At 42.2% G+C, this 24,467-nt stretch overlaps 1 protein-coding gene across 2 annotated transcripts in view; it reads right to left on the reverse strand.

The window, feature by feature from the left end:
- The window catches only part of RHOBTB1 (Rho related BTB domain containing 1), an 86,206-nt gene extending 62,773 nt beyond the window's left edge, over window positions 1–23,433 (reverse strand). The window contains exons 1-2 of one of the 2 annotated variants that reach the window (XM_038411486.2): window positions 23,247–23,433; window positions 15,485–15,586 (exon numbers count right to left, since the gene is read on the reverse strand). The gene's annotated coding sequence lies outside the window, so the exon portion shown is untranslated. Of the gene's footprint in view, window positions 1–1,265; window positions 1,385–15,484; window positions 15,587–23,246 lie in introns of those variants that run through there. The other variant, XM_038411485.2, reaches the window with a different exon arrangement.
- Window positions 23,434–24,467: the final 1,034 nt, after the last annotated feature.

A 24,467-nucleotide genomic window follows, 5' to 3' on the forward strand; every position in this document is an offset into this window, starting at 1 on the left:
CTCTTAAGGTCACCTAGTCTATTTCCAGTCCAGAAGGAGGACCAAATACACCTCTAAATGAGGCAATGTAATGAACTCAGGAAGACCCTGTTAATGGGAAATGATTGCTGTTACAAACTAAGAGGCACCATGCTAACATGGCCCTCACACCTAATCATTTGCCCTCCACAAGCATGCAGCTAACACTTTCCCCTAGTAACAGGCATATGCACAACTATTGTGGCTAAATAACACTTTCTCTATGTTGATGCAAATCTATTATAGCAAATTGGAGATTAATAGAAATGGAGTGCCCTCTAATCAGTTTTAGAGAACAGCTTCTAAACTCCTTTTACAAAGACTCTTCACCTTAATAGATTAACAATACCTGCATTTGGCATTAGTCAACTACATTTTTCAAATACTCAGAAGCCAAACTCACATTAACCAGGTCAGGCTATAATACTTTTGGACAGAGCACAGTTATGTCAAGCAGCTTTATAGTCTGCAATTTCATACCACAGGAGGATGTAGTCCTAACCTAGAATGGAATGTTACAAATATTAATTATGTTACTTTACTGAAGGCTTGTCTACACATGGAGTTATTCAGGAATCACCACTGTGCTTTAAATTTCACACACTAAAACTTTCAAGTGTAGACAAGCCCCAACTCAGTACCTGACACAAATGGTAAAGAAAGATCCTTATGAATTAAAAAGAGGTCTAAATCCTACATACGATCTTACAAGTCTAAACAAATATAATGGACTTGCAGTCAACTCCAAATGGTAAATCATGAGTCATAATAAAAAAAATCATTAAATTGGTTTAAAAATGAGATTTAAACTAAATTTTTGCCTTTGAGTTTTTTGAGTAATAGGGTTTACATTTGCAACCTTTTCTCTGCAAATGCAAGGGCTAGATAGTTACTTGTTTGAAATAAAATCTGAAGTTATCACATAGTCATACTATTCTGGGAGCTGGGACTTGAAGAAAAAACACTGAGGCCCCAATCCATGAAGGGACTTTGGTGTTGCAGCGCTGAGCATTGCAGCACTTAACTTTTAGGTGCCTAGAAAAATCAAAGGAAAAACACTGCAATTCACAAAGTCTGGGTATAGGAGCTGAGGTGCCTAACTATGAATGGGTAAGAGATACATGCCTTAGACTGCAATCTACAAAGCCAGCATATGATGTAGGGAACCACCTAACCTAGCCTATAGCAGATGCCATCCAGAGGGGAGTGTGCTAAACTCCAACCCTCTCATGTAGATAGGTGCCTACCTTTGCTTGTGATCCACAAACTTGGGGAAGATTGGCATTCGACCACCTAAGTTGTGTGTAGGGGCCAAAATGAAGAGCTCCCTTATAACCTTTAGCCTACTGGGTAGGGTACTCACCCATGATGCGAGAGACCCGCTCTTCAAATCCCGCCTCCTTCTGAAGAAGAGAAGGGATTTGAACAGGGCTGTGCCACCTCTCAGGTGAATGCCCTAATCACTAGGCTACAGAGTCATACTAACTCTTTCACTGTCCCAATTACTTCAATAATTGAATAATTAAATATTAAAGTGAAACAACTTCAGTAGGAGAGATTGAGGGGAGCCCACCTTGAATGTTCTAAAGTCTAGGAGCACTCACCTGAGAGGTGGCAGAGCCCTGTTCAAATCCCTTCTCCCCCTCAGGAAAACAGTGGGGGGAATCTGTTCTACATCTTAGAAGTCTATTCACAAATATGAGAGGTATGGGGAATGAACAGGAAGTCTTAGTACATGAACAAAATTACTTAATTGGCACCACAGAGACTTGGTGGGATAAATCTCATGACCAGAATATTGGTATAAACGGGGTACAGCTTGTTCAGGAAGGACAGACAGAAAAAAAAGGGAGGAGGCATTGCATTTTATATTAAGAATGTCTACACTTGTTCTGAGGTCCAGAGGAAGTGAGAGACAAACACATTGAAAATCTCTGGGTGAAAATTAAAAAAAAAACCCCACCAAAAATACCAGTAATGACATGGGGGGGGGTCTAATATAGGTGGAGGTGATCGATGGGGCATTTCTAGAACAAACAACAGAAATATCCAAAACACAAGACCTGGTAGTAACGGTAGGGACTTTAACTCCCAGACAATAGCATTGTGGTGTACTGTTTTATTTTTTTTCCTCTCCATTGTGATTGCCCAAATGTTTCTGCTCCCTAATCTAATTGCCCTCCCCTCCCCCCCCCCTTTTTTAAAGCTAGGGTGTGGGGAGGTGCTGAAAACCTTTTCCACCCTGGCTGGTGAAACTGCTTGGGCTGCTCCTGCCCACAGTCTTGAGCAAAAAGTGATTGAGATAGAAAGGAACAGCTGACAAAAGAAAACCCTGGCTATTGGTTAAAACACTCTGAGGTTATCACCGCTGGAATCAATGCGAGCCTTGGTCCTGTCAGCAGGTTAGATGATATCAGGATGTAGGTCTGCAGTGCTCAGTGGCTGTGTCCTAATGGCTGAACTGTGACTGAAGCACCTACCCATTCTAACAGAGATGAATTTTCGAGGCATTTGTAAGCTTGTTAGGATGCCCTCCTAGAGGCATAAGGGGAAATAAAAGCCATTTATAAAGGCACTAGAGTAGAGCCAGCTTTGACTGAATGGTAACCATATGAGGTATTGGTAGAGGTACTGTTTTGCTTTCTTGGAAAAGGATAAGGAATTTGTGAACCCCAAGCTCCCCCACTTCCCCGTTCCTGCTACATGAAACTCTTATTGCAGCAAGGGGGACCAAATATGTAAGTACTTCTGTGGCTGTGAAGTAGCTGCACATTTCTCTGTAATGCTGTGGTTTTTTGAATAATCATCTGAAGTGACTATTACCATTCAATACTGCATAAAAATATTATTCCATCACAACTGTATAACTGCTTATCATACATGTCAATGGACGGCCTCTGCAACTGAGCAAAAAATAAAATTCCAGGACAGCAGGAGTCCCTAATGAAGTCACTACAAGTTTAGTCTTTCAGTGAATCCTAATGTACAGTATTTATATTGAACACTCTCAGACTTTCATATGACAGCACTGTTTTATCATAAACTTGTCTGAGCAGCATACTTTTTGAGTAGGTAGAATGGGACTCAAACATTATACTGAACAGTTTCTAGGCCCTGAGCCAACAAAGCATATGAATAACTTTAAGAGCACAAGTAGTCTCATTGAGTTCACGTGTAAACACACGTGCTTAAATGCTTTGCTGGATTGCAGGTCTAGTTATTGGTGGTAGATGGTTTATTACGTTTTTTTTTGGGGGGGGGCAGAGATTCCATAAGTACATATAGTCCCAAAAGGCTAGGTATTGAACTGAGCCTCATATTTAACTCCAGAGCCTGATTCTACCAAATTTTTATAGACTTCCAAAACAGCGCTCATTGTACATTGCCACAAGTGTGAAAGTGCCATAATTGCTTCAGTATGCACTTGTAACAGGCTGTTAAAAAGTTAATTGATCTGTCCAGGCACCATTATTTTACTAGAATAAATACTGATTTTCAGAGAATTGAAAGTTTGAATGCACGCCCATAGAGAATTCCAATTGTCTGCAAGGGATTTTTTGGTAAACTATACAGTTCCCATTCAAACAACTTTTAAAAAATATCATCCTATGTGGAAAGCTCTGTAAATATTCCCCCAATATCTCTTTTGTGACTTTGGTACTAAATGTAAACTCTTTGAGACCATGGAGTTCTTTGGGCAATTAAAAATCGCAAGAATTTCAAGTACACCCGAGTTATGCATGGCACAAGGTGGCTTTCCATAACCTTTTTGCCCCTCCCAGATCTGCGGGGCCAGTTTAGCCCGAGGCTGCTCTAATTTGCGTTGGCTGGAAGGGCTCCTTAGGGCCCATCCTACCAACCCAGAATCACTGGAACACAGTGCACTCTGGCCATGCCCTCTCCTCTACTGCTTATGCTTTCTTCCCACTCTTGACATGCCTTCCATGCCCAGGGGCAGGGCTACAAGCAGGTGGCATAGAACTAGCCATGCATGCGTAATGCCACCCAGAGATAAAAGCAGGTGGGGGATAAGAGGAGACCACAAGGATTTAGCCCATCATCTTTGTCAGGGGCAAAACTCTTCAAGGAAACAAATATCCTGATTCTCTGTCTGGCAACAGTGAGACTGGTTTGTGCTGCCAAACTCCAAGGCACTGGTGCTCCTTCATGAATCATAAGGGACTCCACCAATGCTAATTATTATTCATGCGACAGAGCATCTTACCAACCAGAAAGTCTGTAGTGCTAACTTGATGCCACTAGGAAATCAGGATCTCCTCATCTTTATCACACATCTGGCTGGCATTTATCACTGATTCCTCCTATTTGGTTAACAGAAAACATCCATCTGCTTTGGCCCTAGCCCCCTCCACTAACCCTACCTCCAGTTCTGGACACCTCAGAGGGCCTGAGATTACAACTTCAAAATGAAGGATGGGTTGGGGTCCCTCTTTTTCCAGTACCAGGAGGCCATGGGGAAGAGATCTTCCTGTAAAAGCCCTGAAGTCAGTCAGTCTAAATTACAAGAGTTTTACAAGCCATGCTAACTTTGTGTGCATGGAAACATACTGTTTTGGGAGTGTGCTAAGAAGTTAAAATAAATTTACCTGCAAATTCTGTTTAGTATAGATAAAAGTTGAGATTCTGTGCTCTGCCTCAGTCTCATAATGATCGAATGTACCTACTGGGTTAACTGAAACCCACTTTCAGTGAAGATGATGGAATGAGGTGCCTGTGAACATATTAGAATGATATGCAGCCACATATCTCTAGGTTGTGATTCTTAAGGACTTCATCAGCATACTGTATATGTGATATACATAGCTTCAGTCAACTGCCGGTTTGTCAATTAAATAATCAGGCTGTTAAATATTTTAAATGAGCTGTGTAATTTTACTAATTTTTTTTTTGCAATTTGGCATTGAGGGTTTATCTCTGTGCGTAGATCAAAATCATTATTAACTACATCTCTTCTTCCTGTGTTCAGGTAGTAGGTTGATATATTCTCCATTAGACTTTATCCATTAAAAAAATTATAAAGAGAATGAAAGCCCTGCATTTTGTTTAAATCTGTTTAATATATGTGTTTACATACATCCTTCAAAGTCTTTTCCTACCAATACACCTTTTGTATCAATTGGTTTGTATTCAGAACTCTGTCTTTCCTACAGCAAATCCTTATGCATTCACAGTTAGCCTTCTTTGCAAGACAGTTCTGTATTGCATGCAGTCTGCTGGCAGTCTGAATTTTCTCCTTTATTGGAGTCATAAGGACAGAGCTCAGCATCTGATCTAAGGACACTGTTTTTATTCAGTGACGTCAATAGCTATTCTAAACTGATTACAAAACGAAGTAACCTGATTAGATACAGTTGTATCAATTGTCAGAGTATAACATGAAATTCTCCTTCAATTATCAGAGACATCAAATGATACATACAATGTCTTTTCCATTTATGCCAAGCTGCATAAATGCAAAAGACATTCTGAAAGAATAGTACATTTTGCAATTTATGGATTAGCAATTACCATATTATTTTTAGGAATTACTCAGTAAATTCTAAATAGAGTCCAAGATCGTGATGACTTGATTTAGAATTCAGTAGTTCCTCAGACTCGTACCGGAATTGTAGTATCAATGACACAAAGTACCACTGTTTTCCTCTGAAGAGACTTTTATATTCTTTTCCACTGGTTTTCCATTCCAATCACCACATTATCTGGATAAGGGAGACTACTGGAGCTATAGTTTTATACTTAGAATGTGCATGCTGCAGTTTTGAACCTGTAGCAAAGGGCTGTGCTTTAATAAAGCTTTAAATGTTAGTCTATTCACCTCTAGCATGCCAGCTTTGAATTTTTTCTTATTTAATCAACAGATTTTAAAGGTGGGGCACTACATCCTCATTCCTCTTACTCACATCTTTTATGCCATCAGAACTACTCCTGCCATTTACTCTTCTACATTCCAGTTCTTAAGTACCCCCTGCTGTTTTATTTCTAAATAAAGACTGGGGTTCAAAGTAAGCCTGAGACTGTCTTATTATGAGTTTATGAGCTTGCCATGAGCCAAGTAGTCTGCCCCATACAGAACTGGCAGATTTAGCCACTTACCCAGGGCCCAAATGTCCAGTCTGTACATTGGGGCATTCTTACTTGCCCCAGTCCCATTTATTTCTGAGGGGGTTGCACAACCTGCTGCCAAGAAGGAAGTGGAGTAGTTTAAAGTGGTCCAAGTGAGTATAAACTAGGAAGAACAGAACAAATTAAGCAAAAGACATTTTTGGCTGAATATCAGGAACAGCAAGAGGAACAGCTGAATGCATTATGTAATAGTCTCCCAAGAGAAGCAATGGAAGAGCCATTGCTCATCTCATTTAAAAACTAGACTGGATAAAGCACTGGAGAGAATACATTGTATGGCCTAGTCTTGCATTAGTATTGGGTGTTTTGGGTAACAGGCAGTGGTGAGCTGGAGCCGGTTCGCACGAACCGGTTGTTAAATTTAGAAACAGTTTTAGAACCAGTTGTTACCTGCTTCCCTGCAGGGGGAGCTGAGGCTTTGATGGGCTCCGGCTGGGAAGTGATGTAATTCCTCCACCGGCCGCCGGGGGTGCTGTGCTGCAGGGGCCATGTGGGCTGCTGCCTGGCCCTGGACACGAGCCCTGTTGCTGCTGCTGCTCCCCTTGCCCTGGGGCTCCCGATGCTGCCTGGTGGGTCCCCAGCTGCTCTGCTGGGCCTGGGCTGCGTCATACTGCTCTCCCCATGAGTACCCACCATCTTGCCCGCAGCCCCTGCCCTGCCTGCAGCCAGCCCCCGCCCGCAGCCCCTGCCCTGCCTGCAGCCAGCCCCCGTCTCCAGTCACCCCCTGCTCTGCCCGCACCAGCCCCCGCCGCACCCCCAGTACCCCCTGCCCGCACCAGCCCCCGCCGCACCCCCAGTACCCCCTGCCCGCACCAGCCCCCGTCTCCAGTCACCCCCGCACCCCTTGCCCTGCTTGCAAAAAGACCCCAAAATTGGGACTGTCCCTATAAAAATCAGGACATCTGGTCACCCTAGCACACCCCCGGGGACCCACACATGTGAAATGGAGCTCATTTCTAGTTCAGGCCCATCTTTTCAAAAGAGAACTTTAGGCAGGGTTAACATATTTCCCTGTATTTTCCCCGGACAGGTCAGGCTTTTTGGTTCTTAAATCGCCGTCCGTGAAAATACGGACGTATGGTAACCCTGTTGGTACAAAAAAAATACATACTGGGGCACATCCCTTAAATCAGGACTTCTTATAGGGAACCGGTTGTTAAGATTTTGGCAGCTCATCACTGGTAACAGGTGAGCATTGTCTTTAATTTCTATTATTTTTTAAGTGATTAAGATGGAGGCCATGCTGTACTAAATCAATTGTCCATCTGCGATATATCATAATAAAATACTATTTATCTTACACTGCACTATTACTTGATAATTCAAATATCTGCAGTTTTTAAACTGCAAAACACCACACTTTTATGTTTTGTAATTATTAAACAAAATCTCTAGTATCACAGTTAAAAATTTGTGTTCATGCCATGGCCATTTAGTACGTAAAGCATGACACTGGATGATTGCAAGCATCATTAGTTGATGGATCATGTTAGTTCAAGTTCAGAGTAACAAGCATCAGGCTAATTTGAGTGTTTTCCACTCAAACATTTGTCATTTTGCCATTTGCCTGGGAGCAACATTGAAAGCGGTTCCACCAAAGCATAGGGAGGCCATTCTAAATTTTCCAAGGGATGTCTATTGTATTTGTTTTCAACAGTTTCAGTGACTTTTCATTGTGTGAGAATTCAGATTGTGTTAATATTTTTATTACAGTATTGTGAAATAAACTGTTGGAATACTGTATGCCTTGTTACATTAACTAAAAATAAGTCTAATAATATGCTTAATGCAATAATTAAAGTTTGCCAGCATGAGAAGAATTAAATTAATTTCACAGAACTTTTTTCTTTTACCCAATCTGTCTTTCAGCACTGTTCTTGTCCAGGGAACGATGTGTACAGCACTGATGCATTATAATAATTCTCTATTACCATTTCACAGGAAAACATGCACATCTAATGGCTACATACATGTGAAATTATGATCCCAGTGACAATTTCTTACTCAGACAGAATTTCCACTGACTTTGTATCTAAACTGTTATCCATTCATCTATCCCATATGTAGTGCTGGTAAGAAATAGCATTTATCATATACTTTTTTACCATCTACCCTAAACTTTGTTCACTCATCCATCTCTGGCAGGATCTCTTCTAAACATTCCACACTTCTAAGCAATTTCTAATATGTGTCTTCTTTGTTCTTCTTTTCTTTAAGAACAATCTCTTAAAGAAGCACTTCCTTCTTCTTTCAGAGTAGCAGCCGTGTTAGTCTGTATTCGCAAAAAGAAAAGGAGTACTTGTGGCACCTTAGAGACTAACAAATTTATTGGAGCATAAGCTTTCGTGAGCTACAGCTCACTTCATCGGATGCATTTGGTGGAAATGCATTTGGTGCATTTTCCACCAAATGCATCTGATGAAGTGAGCTGTAGCTCACGAAAGCTTATGCTCTAATAAATGTATTAGTCTCTAAGGTGCCACAAGTACTCCTTTTCTTTTTCCTTCTTCTTTGACATCCTTGATGTGGGCTGTCCCCACATAATTACACTAGCCAGGGGTGCTGGTAGGTCAAAATTCACTCCATACCAGTGGCAAGTTTAAAGGGCTGATATCTTGGTATCACTTTGAGCTGGAATTGGGAATTTTTATATTACTGGAAAGGAGAAGCTTCCCAGTGGGCAACACAGTCCTTTTAGCCCTTGATTCAAGATGTTGTGCTTTAAAATAATATGATGACTGGAAAAGCTCTAGATAATTTTTACAGATACTTAAATTTCACTCTCATTTTCTTCTTCAGACCTGCATACATGAATGCCTCGTACTAAGAGAGCCTAGCTTTACAGGTGGATGGATATGTAATACTGTCAATACAAGATTTAAAAACTGAAATATTTCTTGAAAAGTGTTCCTAATAAAGTGTGTGTGCATGCATGCACACATGGATCTAGATTGTAATCTCTTTAAACATTCCATATACATGTAGAAATCTCTACATGTACATCCTGCTCAGGACTTGCTAGTATTCTGGTGCCGTATACAGATCACTAGCACAAATGTCCCATAGAACTCTGAAAGGGAGGGAGGAGGGAATGAATGGTCTGTGAAAACTACTTTTGTGGGCTCTGTAACATTGTTTAAGAGTAAGATGTGGGGAAATAACTTAAAATCAAGGATGCCATCTTTTATGGCAAACATAACGTATTGTTATGTTGGAAAATCTTCATGGATGCCATCAAGTGGGTTGTTGATTTATAGGCCTGCTGAAAGCCGATGGGTAGTCTAGCCACCCTTCTTTTCAATCTAAATGCAACAAGCAATTAAGCCCATTAATGCGGAGAGATAGTAGGAGACAACTGAAGCTACTGCCGAAGGCAACTGACTGCAAGACAAAGCTTTAGAAGGGCTAAACTGTGTGGTTTAAGGTGCTTCCCTGGGACTGATTGCAAATGCAGGGACTAAGGGTATGTCTACACTTGTAGAGTTTTTGCGCTGTGATAGGAAACTGCTGAAAGTAAAGCGCTGGTTTGCGTACTCACTCAATTCCTCAGGCGTCAGAGAGTGTTTACGCTACCAGCACTTCCATCCCTGACGACAGCAGCGCTGTAGGGCAGTTATCCCACAGTGCAGCTCTCTCGATAAGTCTTGTGGGAAGGGGGGGGTGAGCGGAAGGGATTCTGGATCCCTGCTAAGTGCACCGTGCTGCCCTGCTTCGTGTCCCAGCAGCCCTATTACTTCCTTGTTTCTTTCATGGTATTTTTTTTTTAAACCCTGCTGTCTGGCTGATTTCTCTGCCACATCTACAAACAAAGGGAAAGGGAGCTTCAAACTTCCCGGGGCTTACAGGGGGAGGGGCAGATGTCTGTTTACCTTGCATCAGAGCAGCCGAGATGCTGGCCAGAGTGGTCACCTTTGGAACTGCGGGATATCCTTCAGAGGCCAAAAGGAGTTTACGCTGGTAGAACGAGTCTTCACTTTCACAAGAGCGCAAAAAGAACAGCGATAAGAGCTATATGCCTCTCGTGAAGGTGGTTTTCTTTTTGTGGTGAAACTTCTGAATTTCACTGCAAAAAGTCGTTAATTATAGACGCTCCCACGATTTTAGTGCAAAAAAAATAAAAATAAAAAAATATAAAAAGGGAGGGAGGGAGGTTTACGCTTTAAATGGTAAGCGTAGACATAGTCTAAGATTGCTTGGCAAACTGTATGTGTGTGAGAGGAAAAAGACAGCAAGAGAAACCAATCATGAGCTCCTTGTGGCACAGGACTCACTGAAAGGCAGACTTGGAAGTTGTGAATAAAAACAACTGCACCTAAGAAATGCCTACTTGTACCAATTTCTTCTCCTCATGGAAGCAAGGCTCCAAATAGTAGTTTACCACTCATGCCAAAAGGACAACAGTATGAAAGAAAAACTGCTCAAGCCAATTGGTAAGGTCAGACAAGATCTGATTTTAATTTAAGGCAGCTGGTTGTAGTGTATTGTCAAGTCAGCTATTCTACAGCTACTGTATACATCTCTAAATCAGGGTCTTAAAATACAGGACTTAGTCCTGAGCTTATGAAGTAGGGATCTGACATACAGCCAATGTGGTGGAAGTGCTGTGTACCTGTAATAAAACTGGGAGCTGTGGAGATGGTTGGGGAGCTCATGCAAATGACTCTCTATTCTGAGCCATTCTTGCACCTGTGGCATGAGCTGTAGAGGTTATTACATTCTTGGGGCTGCAGTAATACCCATGGAACTGCTGCAGGAAGAGAGGAGGAGTCTAGGGTAGGTTTCTAAGTTTCGTGCACAGAGAATGTACCTTGTGCGCACATGGTCTTCCTCCCCTTCTGATTAATATGGGTGGGTAATAATTATTGGAAAGGGTACTGTTTCTCTCCCACATTGATGCTGCCATTTTGTAGCCATCAGCCAAGTGCATTTCTCTTCCACTGTGCACATATATGTAGTCCCACAGCTTATTGACAGCTGGGTGAAGACCCCACTGCTCTGTAGTGCTGCCTTCATCATCATCATCTCAAAAGTGGGGGAAATGCAGATTAGGCAAGTGATTGAGTTTCAGAAGTAAACTGCTACTTTGTGCATGTGGATGACTGGGGGTGGGGCAGGGCTGGGAAAGGAAAGAGTTATCCATAGTTGGGTAGCTCCATCCTTAGCTCCACATTATTTAAGGCATGAAGTGTTACTGCAGCAACTATAGTCTGCTATTTAATTGTGTACTTAGGGACCTTTAACCAAATCACAATAAGTACTCTAGTACCATTGCTCCTTTACTAATCAGTCCTTGGAAGTCACACTGACAATACTGTGTATTATGCTAGTTATTTACTCCTAAAGTTACAGAATTTATAAAAATAAGCCCATTACAGTAGTCTCCAAGTTCAGTATAAAAACCCCCAAAGTAAACCAAAAATAAGTTAGCTACATTGAAAATATTTTTTAAAAAATACTCTTAATAGCACCATCTGCCCCACACCTGCAGGCAAAAATGCCATAGAACAGGTATGTTTTATAATGTGTTTAAAAAAAATCTCAAGAATGTAACTAGGGGCTTTTCTTTACAAAAAGATATATTTGGACAAAAAATGCAAACAAACAGTTAATAGTAGTAATTGCCTGCAAAATTCTACTAAGCTATATTTGAGTCACAAGAGCAAACCAAACACACCCCTCCCTCCCCAGCCCCTCACCACTCTGACTTAAAATGCATTTATTTTTCACATTAGGTTTCTAGTTGCAATTCATGTCTGTGGCTGAAACACTATTGTACTGTTATTGTAAGAGAAATTTTGATAGTCCTTTATAGTGTTGCTAGTGGAAACCACTATTGTAAACACTCAAAGAAAGGGGGATTAAAGGAGTCAAATTCATCCCTGGTGTAGTTCCAGTGGAGACAGTGTTGTTGCCCCACAGATAAATTTGGTCCAGTGTCACTTTCCAAAGAGGACTGAAAAGGATTTGTTGAAATGTTTCCATGGATTCCTCTTTATTTAGGGCCAAATTCTGCATAGAAATGTGCGTGCATGTGACACAGCCAGGAAGATGGATCTCCAATTGAAGACCCAAACCTGGGGTGTGTCACTATTGCGAGGAATCTGAAATCACAAGAACTGCAACAAGTGGCAGTATGAGAGGTCCACAGGACTGCAGCAAAGAATGTGAGCTATCTTCCTTTCAGACTGAAGAGAAATTGAAGGAAGCAATCAAGCATGCATGTGTGGCTGTAAGTCTGAGTTGGACTTTTCAGGAGGTGCCATCCAGGTGAAAGCTATGAGCATCTGATTCTGGGCTCTTTTGGAGATATGCCCAGCCTCTGGAATAAATGGTTAAGTCTGGGACCAAGGAGAAATAAGTCCTGTGTCATGCCAGCCAAGCAATGTAAACCTAGGCTTTCAGAGATCTCCATTAACTGTGTGCTCCTCTTATTGTGAGTACCAAACTTGAGATTGCTAGTGTCTCATTTTTAGAAGTGTTGAGTACTAACAATTCCAGTTAAAAATCAATGAGAGCTCTGGATATACTGTACCTCTGCAGGGGAGGAGGGGGATCTCAGCTGCTGGGTGTCTTGAGTTGGGCTTCCAGTTATTCAGATACTCAGAGTTAGTGGGACACTTAAAACTTGTAACCTTAGTCTCTCAGTGCCTCAGTTCCACATGTTTCAGAGTGGTAGCCATGTTAGTCTATATCAGCAAAAACAACAAGAAGTCCTTTGGGGTTAGTCTTGTTCCCCTACCTATCAGTGGTGTTGTGAAGATAAAAATTTAGTCTTTTTTGTGAGCTCCGGTACTACAAGCATCATAGAAAAGCCCATGAAGAAGTTAATTCTGTATTCAGTTCAGGGTTTGGATAGCCTGCAGTAAGGAAGGCCTGGGGCTATCCATCCAATGATGGGTTTGGATAGCCTGCAGTAAGGAAGGCCTGGGGCTATCCATCCAATGATGGGCATAAAGAGAAATACTGAACAACTTCACAAGCTGTCCTGTACACATAAGGAGGCTACGGTCCCATATAACATAGAATGTGATCATGTAATTAAGACTACATCATAATGCATTCCTGCAAAGGGTCAGAAATAAGGTTGCACAAAAAAAATTGTTTTGATATTTCCTGACTTGAGTGCTTGAATTTGTATTTTTAATGTTCTGTACAAAATATAATATTTGAGATATGTTCTACAAACAGTAGAATCCAAAGATATGAATGAGCAAATGGACTATTTCTGCTCTGAGAGACAAGCAGTTCATGAGAATATACTGCTTAAATATTCTTCTGCATTTTGTACAGCTAACCACGGAGTCCTTTCAAGACAGAAAAGGAGGATGGAGTGGAGAACCCAGCCATGAGTATGTATCTAGTAAGGTCCTTTGAGCTGCAGAAGAATTTTATAGGAAGGAAGAAATTACTACAAGTTACATCTCCCTTGCAGCACTATAATAACTAACTTGGTATTATTAGTTGAACCATTTGCCTTAATTTACTTTGATAACTAATTCCATAACATTGAGAAGGCGCTTATGATATTTTAATAATAATTCATACTATCATGTTATACATATATAAAAATATATATATATTGTTTGCAGGAACTTCAAAACATACAGGAAGACTATTACAGATTTATATTTTCTAACTATAAAAATGTCACCACGGATGTGCCAAGAGGGGCTCTCAGGTTAGATTTTAGCTACTGATTTGAGAGTTGAGCCAATGCATATTGATGACAATGAAAAGAATTCCATTTACTTCAGTAGGCCCTGAATGCTGGATTTCCCGGCTTCTGGTAGAGTGCACCTTGAGGGTGGCTAGGTGCCTGGTTTTCAACCAGAATGTCTAGTTGAAAAGGGGACCCGACAGTGTTCAGTCAGATCTATTTGTCGGACACCCAAATTACTGCTGGTGGGGAGGCACTGGGTCATCACTGGCCCCAGCTCCTACTCAGACAGGGCTGCCTCCTACCTGCGTTGGGTGGCTGCAGCTCCTAGCCCTGGCAAAGCAGGCAAGTCCCTTCTGACCTGGGAGTGGGGTAGAGGATGGGTGGGAGAGGAGCCTTGGGGGAAGAATTGGGGCAGGGGTGGGGCCTGAGGGGGGAAAGGCAGGGTAGGAGATGTTCTGGCACTCCTGCTGGAGTGTCCAGTTTTTAATTACCACCAGGTTGGCAACCCTGTATTGCTTCATCATTTCTGCCAGAGACCATTTATTCCTAGGGCTCATAAAAATATTCCTGAAGAGCAGTTTTTTTGCCTTGGGAACATATCAAGTGTTGTGTGTCTGTGTAAAATGCCATGAAGGTAATAACCCCTAGACACATTCTTGTGCTGGATGCCCTGTGGAGGTTTTTCACTTACAAAAAACGTGATATAAAGTTAGTTTTCTTGGTTCTATTGCACAGAGTTCTTTTACAGTCTTGTATGAATTCAAATATTTTCCCTCCTGACATATTTTAGTAATGTATGTTCCATTCATATCTGTTGTGCTCAAATATACAATAGAATATGATTTAAATCTCTTTATTACTATATATTTATTTGTTTATTCTTTCTGAACATATAACAAATTGAGAGGACCAAGGGACTGAAAATGATCTTGTTTTTAAGTTTTGGGAACAGAAAAGGGTGGTTTTGGTTGACTAGCTCACAGACTGTATAAACACAGCGTGAACAATGTGTCAACTATTGGCTCAGTGCGCAAATGCTCCCTATTCAGGAATGTATCTTGTGCAGAAGAGCATTAATCTGCTCGTGTGTGCTGGCTGGCTCCCCTCCCCTCAACCTCTCTAACAGATTGTTCATGGCTAGAAGCACACATCTGTACAGGGAGGAGTGGCTGCATCAGGGGGCATGTGTGGATTTAGATACCATGCTTGTTCTGACCTTGGGGCCCTCCCTATCACATGCCTCTGCAGATTTTTGCAAGGAAGCAAGTATTTCAGTGGACAACCCCACCCTGCACTGCTTTAAAAAAAATGGGACTTAGGACCTTTTGAAAATTTTACCCTAGGTCAAAAGCCATCCAATTTGGGAAGCTGTTTACTGTGCTAACTTCACAATAATGCAGAACCCTTATCTATTTTTTTTTCATTTAATGAAGAATTTAGAACGATACCAGTTTGATTTTTTTTTTTTTAACTGAAAGAATGATTGATTCTGGGTTTTTTTTTTCCAGTTAAACTTTTCAGTATAAACAGCTTTCCAACATAGGATCTATCTGTGTTTAAGACATCTGAACAAGGATTTGCTGGACCTAAAGCTAATTATAACAGACGTAGTGATAAATGAAATGAGAAGTTACTTTTTTCTAGTAATAAGTCTATACTCACCTCCCCAGAAGAGAAAAGAGTGTTCATATCCATTGTAAGAGCTTGGTCAAAAGTGAACTTGTGTTAAGACAACTTTTCCTGTGTTTCTTTACTATAGTTCCCCTAGGAAAAAAAATGCCATAATTTTTACCATGATCGCACTAAAATAATAGTATTCATACACAATACCAATGCCTTTCTTATGGTTAATTTTATCTTAGAAAAATGTCTGTTCACTCCTCTAGGTGAATAAACAGTCTTTCAAACACATTCAGTATTACAGGTTGACCCAAAGTTAATGTTAAAGCACTTTAATCACTCACTCCACCTGCTCTGAAGAAACCAGGGGTAAACAGATGGGCTTTGGAATGTGACCTGAGGGTTAACACACTCAAGCTCTGTTGAAACAAATTTGCTTCCTGTGGGAACTAAGTAATGAAGTGAGCATCTAGACTCTGGAGTATATGTTTCTCTGGATTTGCCTCTGGAATATTTATTGATGTTAAAACACTAAGAAGAGGCTAGACAATGTAAATTAGTGACATTACTTTGCATTTCTAAATCAAATCAAAAGAAAGACGTATGTATTCCATCTTAGCATTTTCTATGGAATCCATCACTGTAGCATCAAAGTGCTGCATAGGGTAATTAGATCTTTATAGGCCAATCTCTAGTGGACTTCATGGAGTTTTCTGTGCTTTACCCACATCTTTGTAAGGTGCATATATATTTAACTCAAAGAGGAGGTCTGGTATCATGCCCCAAAAGTAGCAAGGCACCATATTAGTCTCGTCTTCTCTGGAATTTGGCTCTGAGGAGATAGTCTGCTGACTGTTCACAAGCTCTTAGAGCATCTGTGTTTCTTCCACCTTTAGCCCTAGATGCAGTGAATTACAGAAGTGTAGCCTAGAAGCAATGAACATATGGATTACTGACGCCAGAACCTCATCCAGGAAGAAGAATTGAAATCTGTTAGCATACTAAATATAGAAGACATTTTTCACTCTAATGCTACCAGTCATGAAGGTTCAATGGGTCAGCCAGAGGCTTCGTACCAATTTGACAAATGGAGGTAAAGGGCAGACCTCTTTAATGGAAGGAGAGGACAGAGGCCTGCTTAATACTTCTAATCATTTCAACTATCTAATCTGCAACATTTCAATCTGGGTGAAGTTTGAGTCAGCTGTTTCTGATCCAAATGCTTATCTTCTGTAGGCAATGTCACATACTTGTGAAGCATTGGTTGAGTCCATGGAAAGTTAGGTATACAGCTGGATGTCCCTGGTGTATTATTGGCAGTGGAGCTAGTGGCATCCCACCACTCCTCCAAATAATCTCATGTAGGCCAACTGTGCAGTGTACTGCAACCTCTCCTTCTCATGCCTCCTTGACTTTAACTTTCAATCCTGCCATCTCTCCAAAGCTCTACTCAAAATTTGCTCTCACATGCTTCTGTGAGGTACATATTTGGTCCCTCTTAAACCCTTCACTGATACCTGTTGTCTACAGATCAAGTTCCTCCATATCTTACTCCTGAGGGAATTCTGCGCCAAAAAATTAAAAATTATGTGCATAATATTTAAAAATTCTACAAAATTCTGCAAATTTTATTTGTCAATTAATAAATGTGGCTCCAGCATGGCAGTGGGGAGCACAGACCATTGGCTGCACTGAGATGGGAGATCACCCTGAAGCCCCCACCTTCCCCAGTATAGGGATTCGGCAGTGAGGCTGCACTTGCCCCTGACACAGTGCAAGGGCTGGGCCTGCCCCAGAAACACCTTGAGACCCTGCCCCTCTGCACCAAGTGTGGATGGACAGGCTCAACCCTGCAGGATTCAAGTGTGGAGGGATCCAGGTGCGGGGTGAGAGGTTTCAGTGTGGGGCAATCTGGGGGCAGGTGGTTCAGTGTGAGATCTGGATGCACAGAGGCTCATTGAGGGGTTCTGGTGCAGGGGCAATGGGACTCTGTTGGGGATCCAGGTGAAGTTGGTTGGGGCTCAGTAGGTGGAGCTGAGTGTGGGGAGATGGGTTCGAGGTGTGAGGGGCTCAGTGAGGGGCAGGGGTCCAGGTGCTGAGGGGAGTAGAGCTTGATGGGATGGGGATTCAGGTGCAGCTGGTTGGGGATTAGTGGGGTGAGGGTCTGGGGAGCTCATTGGCGGGGTCCAGATGTACGGGGGGTAGGGCTTTGTCAGGGTGAAGGTTTGATGGGCTTGCTTAATGGAGGATCCCAGCTGCTGCTAAGGGGATACCACATGCTGGGCTCCCTTTCTCCTGTGAGTCCCCATCCCCTTTTTCTTCTCCATTCCCCTCCTCCCACATTCCTCTCCCTCTGCCCTATTTCACCTCCTCTTCCCCCCACCCCTTACCCACTCTTCCCTCATTTCCCACCCCACCTTAGCCAGCCCCACCACAGGCACTCACTGTTCCATAGAATAGAAAACAGGAAGGCTTCCAACGTACAGAAGGGGAACACAACTGGCACTAGGACCCAGGAGGTGGCGTTCAGCTACAGAGTCAGGGGAGCAGCAACACAGAGCCTCCATCAGCAGGGCAGCTCTCCACTTGCAGAACGAGGGGGGGCACTGGCATGTAACCCCATGTGCCCCCCATGCTTTGCCTCTGTTTGGAGGGGGGCAAAAAACTGCACCCATGGTTCCCCCCAACTTCTCTTTGCTTCCCTGCAGAAAACAGCAGGGAAACATAGGAAATCTGCAGGGGGTGGGGGTGTTTTCTGTGGGCACGCAGTCCTGCAGAATCCCCCCTGGAGTAATATCTTAGCTCTCTTCTTCACTCATCTCCTCTTGCTCCCTCTACCATCCAGGACACTCCTCTGACATGCTCTTTATATCCTTCTCCCACCGCTGCCTTCTTTCAGGTGGCTCCATTTGCCCAGAACCCCCATCCTCTGTCAACTACACTTCACCCTAGGTTTCTTTAAGTTCCTTCTCCGAACATGCTTCCCTTATTTAAAAACCAACCAAAGACAAACAACAACAAAAACAAGGCACAAAACACTTGTGCCTGCATCATTACCTCAGCAACTGAATTATCAGACAGTTGTCACATGTAATCAACTGCCCTTTTGTAAATGCATCTTTAAGCTATGAATATTTTTTCCCTTAATCTAGATGTCAGACTTGCAGGTCTAATTTTCAGTCTCTTAGAGCTTCCCTTTTAAGAAGGGATTGGTATTGATTCATCTCAATCCTGAATGCATATCACCTGTAGATTTCACAGTAGCATCCGTGTTAGTCTGTATTCGCAAAAAGAAAAGGAGGACTTGTGGCACCTTAGAGACTAACCGTCTCTAAGGTGCCACAAGTCCTCCTTTTCTTTTTGCAAATACAGACTAACACGGATGCTACTCTGTTACCTGTAGATGTAACCCAGTGTATCATCTGCTTTTATCTTATCCAAATATGTGCTTATCACTGTTTCATCAATCTTTTCTCCAGTTTGACCTCACTGGCACCCATAAACACATCCTTCACAGAAGGATTATCAAGGTTCTACGGACCCAAATAGAAGTGCAAAGTCCGTCCCCTTAAAACAATTAACTCATTCATAATTTCTTTTTCAGGAAATCAATAATTTACATTGTTGTCCTCTGATTTTTTCGTTCACAACCCTACCCATAAATACTTGTCTTAATATTATACCTTATGCTACTTCCAAGATCCACAGATATTCCCTTCCTGTATGGAAACAGTGGCTCTGCCCCTCTGTAGTAGCAATACCTGTGGACCCAGTGGAGGGTTCTCTGCAGTCTGGGAATCAGCATGAGGAAAGGAAGTAGGCTGGACAATGGAGTGGGTAGGCAGGCATGGAATTTACACTCCCCTTCCCCCTTGCTCAGTAGAGCTCAGGATGGGAAATAATTCAGCTAGGGATGTGTTACATGGTCCACTTGTCCCTAGGGAATCTTCTTTTAATTGGGGATCTTGTGCCAGCTAGGTTGAGGCAGTCACTGCCAAGGCAAATAGGGCCAGAACTGATGCAGAGGGTCTCTGTACGGAATGCCTGGCCTCTGTAAGATTCCTCAGTCAATGTGTAATCTAGGAGACCTGCTGGGTTTGTAGGCAGGCCCCTGGCCTCTTATGCAGTGGGCAATCTATTCCCTTGATGAAAGAATAGTAACTTCACAAGGAAAGCCTCAATGTGATTTTTCTCCTCTAATTTTCCTCCCCCTGCCAGATGCAGTGAAAGGGTCTCTATTTTTCCTCCACAAAATACCATTTACATTTCCTATGTTCTTCCTCTTAGCAAACTAAAAATTCTGCAGAATTTTACTCTATGAATCCATAGGATCTCCTTTTTACTCCAAATTTAAAAAAAAACCCACAATATGGATAGGTGACAAGTTAAAGTTTTCTGGAACGTTATACATGCTCTCTGTGCCATCTCTAATATCTCTTCAATAAGCTTTAATCAGTTTTCATCTATAGCAACCCTTGCTTATATACTTTTATTTTTATCAAATTTTGCCTTTAAAGTTAATTTAACCTAAAATTCCTCCAATGGTTGAAGTGTGGAACCTTATTAAAAAGTAGTACTTGTGGCACCTTAGAGACTAACAAATTTATTAGAGCATAAGCTTTCGTGAGCTACAGCTCTAATAAATTTGTTAGTCTCTAAGGTGCCACAAGTACTGCTTTTCTTTTTGCGAATACAGACTAACACGGCTGCTACTCTGAAACCTGTTATTAAAAAGTGACTACTATCTCCCAAGCTATCCTTAATAAAGACCTCACTTATTAAATTCTTCATACCGGACAATAGCTTGTTATCCTCTAATTGTGTATACTGAATGAAAAAGTGATCCTTCACTAAAGTCAATGAAGCCCCTTCCTCTGGCACTTCCTTTAAAAATGCAAAATTTATGCTTTAATATTCCAGATCTGTGGCAAATTAAAATCTATGGTTATCACTGTAATGGTTAATCTAATGGTTACCTACTGCATCTCTCCCCTACAATTTCAAAGAATAGTTCATTATCCTGATCCAGAAGGGGAGAACTACTTCCTGCAAAAAAATACTTGGCTCCTTGCCACTCAGGATTTCAATTTTAACAATTTGTGCCCATAACGGAGGATCCCTTTCCAAATAAAATGTAAAAAGAATCCCCAAATCCAAATTTTTGATTACATGTAATGTAGAGGTTCCTAATACCCACTAACAAGGTCCTACAACAATCCTTTGGTGAGAAGCCCATCTCCCCTGCAACCAGTTACTTGGAAACAGGAAGGTGTTGGGATTTCTACCAATTGCTGTTCCTGCTCAGTGATTCATATCTACATCTGGCTATTTGGCATTTTATAAATTTGAAGCTACAGCCCCCCTCAGCTCCGGTAGGAAGGAGCTTTGCCTCTTTATTCTTCTACCTACTGAAAGCTGCAAAAGGAGAGAATATACACTACATTTCTCCTTCCTCATAGCTTCCTAAGAATAGGAGAGGGAGAAGAGAAGGTCTCTCTCTCTCTCTCTCTCTCCCTCAAAAGAGCAGAATAGTAGAGAGAGAGAGAGATCCTCCTTAGTCAATAACTCTGCAGCTCATAACTTTCTTAAGAATCAGCAGCATTAAACGGATATGATTCACGATAGTTTCTTTGTCAACAGGATTCAGAACAGCAATGGTCAAACTGATCAAAGTCTTGTGGATTTCACGCTGCAGTTTCCTGAAAAGCTGTGAGCTGCAACTGCTGATTTGGAGCAGTCTGTTTGCAAACTCAGGAAGACAGCAGTGCACCAGTTTGAATTTGAGAGATTATTGTCACAACTATAAGTGGTAGAGGGTGTGTGTGTGTGTGTGTGTGTGTGTGTGTGTAAAATGAAAATTCAGATTCTGTAGCAGTTGATGGTACAGACCCTTTCACTCACCAGGACAAGGCTTCTCATCCAGAGCAAATGAGCTTTCTTCTCTATACTCATAGTTGTAACCCTGGATCTCCACTAACTCATCCATGCATTCTATTTGGGGGCAGCACAAAGATCCCTTGTGCACTTGCTCTGTCAGCTACTCACCTTTTCCCCAGATTCTCTGAGTGGTATTATTGAAAGTTTTGAGCCAGCCCTCTATACCCATGGGATCTTTCATTCATATAATGCAGTGATCCACCAACAGTTTTAGGCTTTGAACATTTTTTTCCCTAAACATCAGAAACAGACTTTTTTTGTTTATGCAATGAATGCTATTCCAGTAGTGTGTAAACTCACATTATCTTTGTGCATGCTAAGTTAAAACAATTTACTGAGTTTCACACAAAGTGCATTTTGTAAGCGTCTGAGGACCAACAGGAGTGCTTAGTTTCCATTATGATGTCTCTTGACTAACATGGTGAAACAAAATATGAAGAGGTTTAAGTTTTGAGTTTGCAAGACCTTTGTACTAGCTAAAAAAATATAATATGGGAGTGCCTCCCCACAAACCATTCCCTTTTTCTAATCAAGTCATATGTCAGTGTAATTAATAATTTTTAATATATAAAATAAAAACAATGTTTAACTGGAATAACTAAAAGTACTTAATTCAAATGTGCAGTTTTATAGTAGAATAATTATTAGTGCAATTTTATAGTGGAATTACAGTTCTGCCACATTGTTTGATTTGTTGGCTTTACCGCTGAAAGGAACCGTGACAATTAAGTCACAACCTCATAGTAAAATGCATACTTTGTTCTTTGAGCAAGATGTACATTTACATTAAATTCCTATAATGTTTATTGATTTTCTCAGCTGAGTTACCAAAGTTTGCCAACTTCTCAATAATGTGAATACAGTTTTGTCCAGAACCAGAAGTTAAAATGTGACAAAGTCTCCCCAGTGCACAGAGATACTTTTTCACTAAACACCATGTTTCACTACAAACTCAATATACATTACTTCAGTAGAGTTAATTTAGCTTAAGCCAGTTTTAGAATAGTAAACTGGAAAACAAACTGTTAAAGGTTGGTTCAAAAAATTTAAGTTACCATTTTTTCATTTTTCATATTTCACACGGGTGTCTGCTTATGCCTGCTATTGATACTTTCAAAACATGTTTTTTAGAGTCATGCTTTAACTTTTCCTGTTTAAAAAAAAACACAACAGCCTGTTCTGAAGCCACTGACTTCTAGAGAAGGCAGAAAGCATTAAGGAAGAGTAGAAAACAGTGGGAAAGTGGAACTAAATAAATACATTTCTTTTTCGGTGACAGGTCATCTACTGTATACTAGATACATACCAAATAGGCTAAGTAAATGGAAAATATTCCTGAAGTCTGTTATAGATTTTCTCTTTGCCTGGTTAAGACAAGAAGTTATTTCCTAGATTCCTAGCTATTTAGCTATCACAGCTGGTTACATCCGTTCTTACTAGTGGTCTTCAATACATTTTTGAACCGTTTTTAAGATACACTGTCTATTTCAGATGACTATAGGGTACAATGGAGCAAATTAGAATTTTTGTGACAAAAATAAAGAAGGGCTCAAGGGGCTTTGTGCAAGTACGAATACACTCAGCCAGCCAGCCTGGGCTCCCAGAGATCAGTATGTTTCTGAGCCGTGCGGAGGGAAAGCTCAAGAGGTCACTTATCCCAGGGTTCCCTTTGCCCAGGGACGGGGATCAGCGGGAAGTCCCTCCATAGGTGCACATCACATCCCCCTGAACTCCAGAAATACACGGGAATCTGCTACCCAGCGCCGCCCTTCGCCTGCTTGGCTTGGCTTAGCTCCGCGCCCCAGCCCCAGCCCCAAGCAGGCAGCTGAAGCCCGGGCCAGGCAGGCTGCCGCAGCCCGCGTCTCACCTGCGAGGAGGCGTCAGGATGCAGCCCGCAGGCGGCGAGGGCAGCGGCCGGTCACGGGGCGGCGGGAGCCGTCAGCCGCTTTTGTAAGCAGCGGGCGCAGCAGCACCTCCCAGTGCCGGAGAGTTCTCCGCCGCCGCGCGCCCGCTGCGGCCCAGCCAACCAGCCCCGGGGGGCGGGCTGCGGGGAGCCGTCACGTGCCCCGGCCGCCACCTGGCCCCGGAGCTGCGCTTGGCAGAACAGCAGCTGCATTTGCTCCTGAGCTGAGGACGCTTCTTGAGTTCTCCCTGTCCCCTCCACGCCGGCATTCAGTCCCCGATCGCTCTGCAGGGCCGCGGGGGGGGCCCCTCTGGTCAGACCTCCCCCATTAGCCACGCTGCCCTGCCGAGAGAAAGGAAAAGGCTGCGCCTGGGGCAACCCCTTCCCCTGGGGGCATGAGAGGGGGGCGAGCGTCTAGACAAAACCGCCTCATTGTCTGTCTGTACCAGAAGCGACTTGCAGTAGCACTGAGAAGGTTATTTATCATCGCTAATTAATACTTGGCTGGAGAGTGTCACGGAAGTGCCAGGTACCAAAGGTTTCAGAGTAGCAGCCGTGTTAGTCTGTATTCGCAAAAAGGAAAAGGAGGACTTGTGGCCCCTTAGAGACTAACAAATTGATTTGAGAAAAGATAGGTTTCAGAGTGGCATCCGATGAAGTGAGCTGTAGCTCAGGAAAGCTTATGCTCAAATAAATTTGTTAGTCTCTAAGGTGCCACAAATACTCCTTTTTTTGAGAAAAGAGTGTCACACCCTTTCTGTCGCCTGATTGTCATGAATTTAACATGGATCTTAATTTTAAAGGCCAGAAAAATCATAGGCTGCTTCTTTAAATAGGCTGCTTGCAACTAATTCAAGAACAGTCACTAGGGTAATTGTTTCAGGGGATTTGCTCAGCCTCGGCTAATCCATTTATTCCTGATGGAAAAGCTAAAGGAAACTTCTCCCCATTTTCTTCCCCAAAATATCTCCTCCCCTCCTATGTTCAGTAACTTCCAGTGCAGGCAGCAGCTCCGAGGGTTTAAAAATCAGGATTCAGACTGCCCCCAAAATCATGAGTGAGTTGGAATGAAGAGATTTAGAAGAATAATTCTTCTCCTTTTTTTTGTTTTTGTTTGTGATCCTTTGAGATTCACATTACCAAACTTTTCATTGCAACTATTTGGGCTAACAAATTTATTTGAGC

This window comes from Dermochelys coriacea, chromosome 7, assembly GCF_009764565.3.
Source record: "Dermochelys coriacea isolate rDerCor1 chromosome 7, rDerCor1.pri.v4, whole genome shotgun sequence".
NCBI classification, from domain to species: Eukaryota; Metazoa; Chordata; order Testudines; family Dermochelyidae; genus Dermochelys; species Dermochelys coriacea.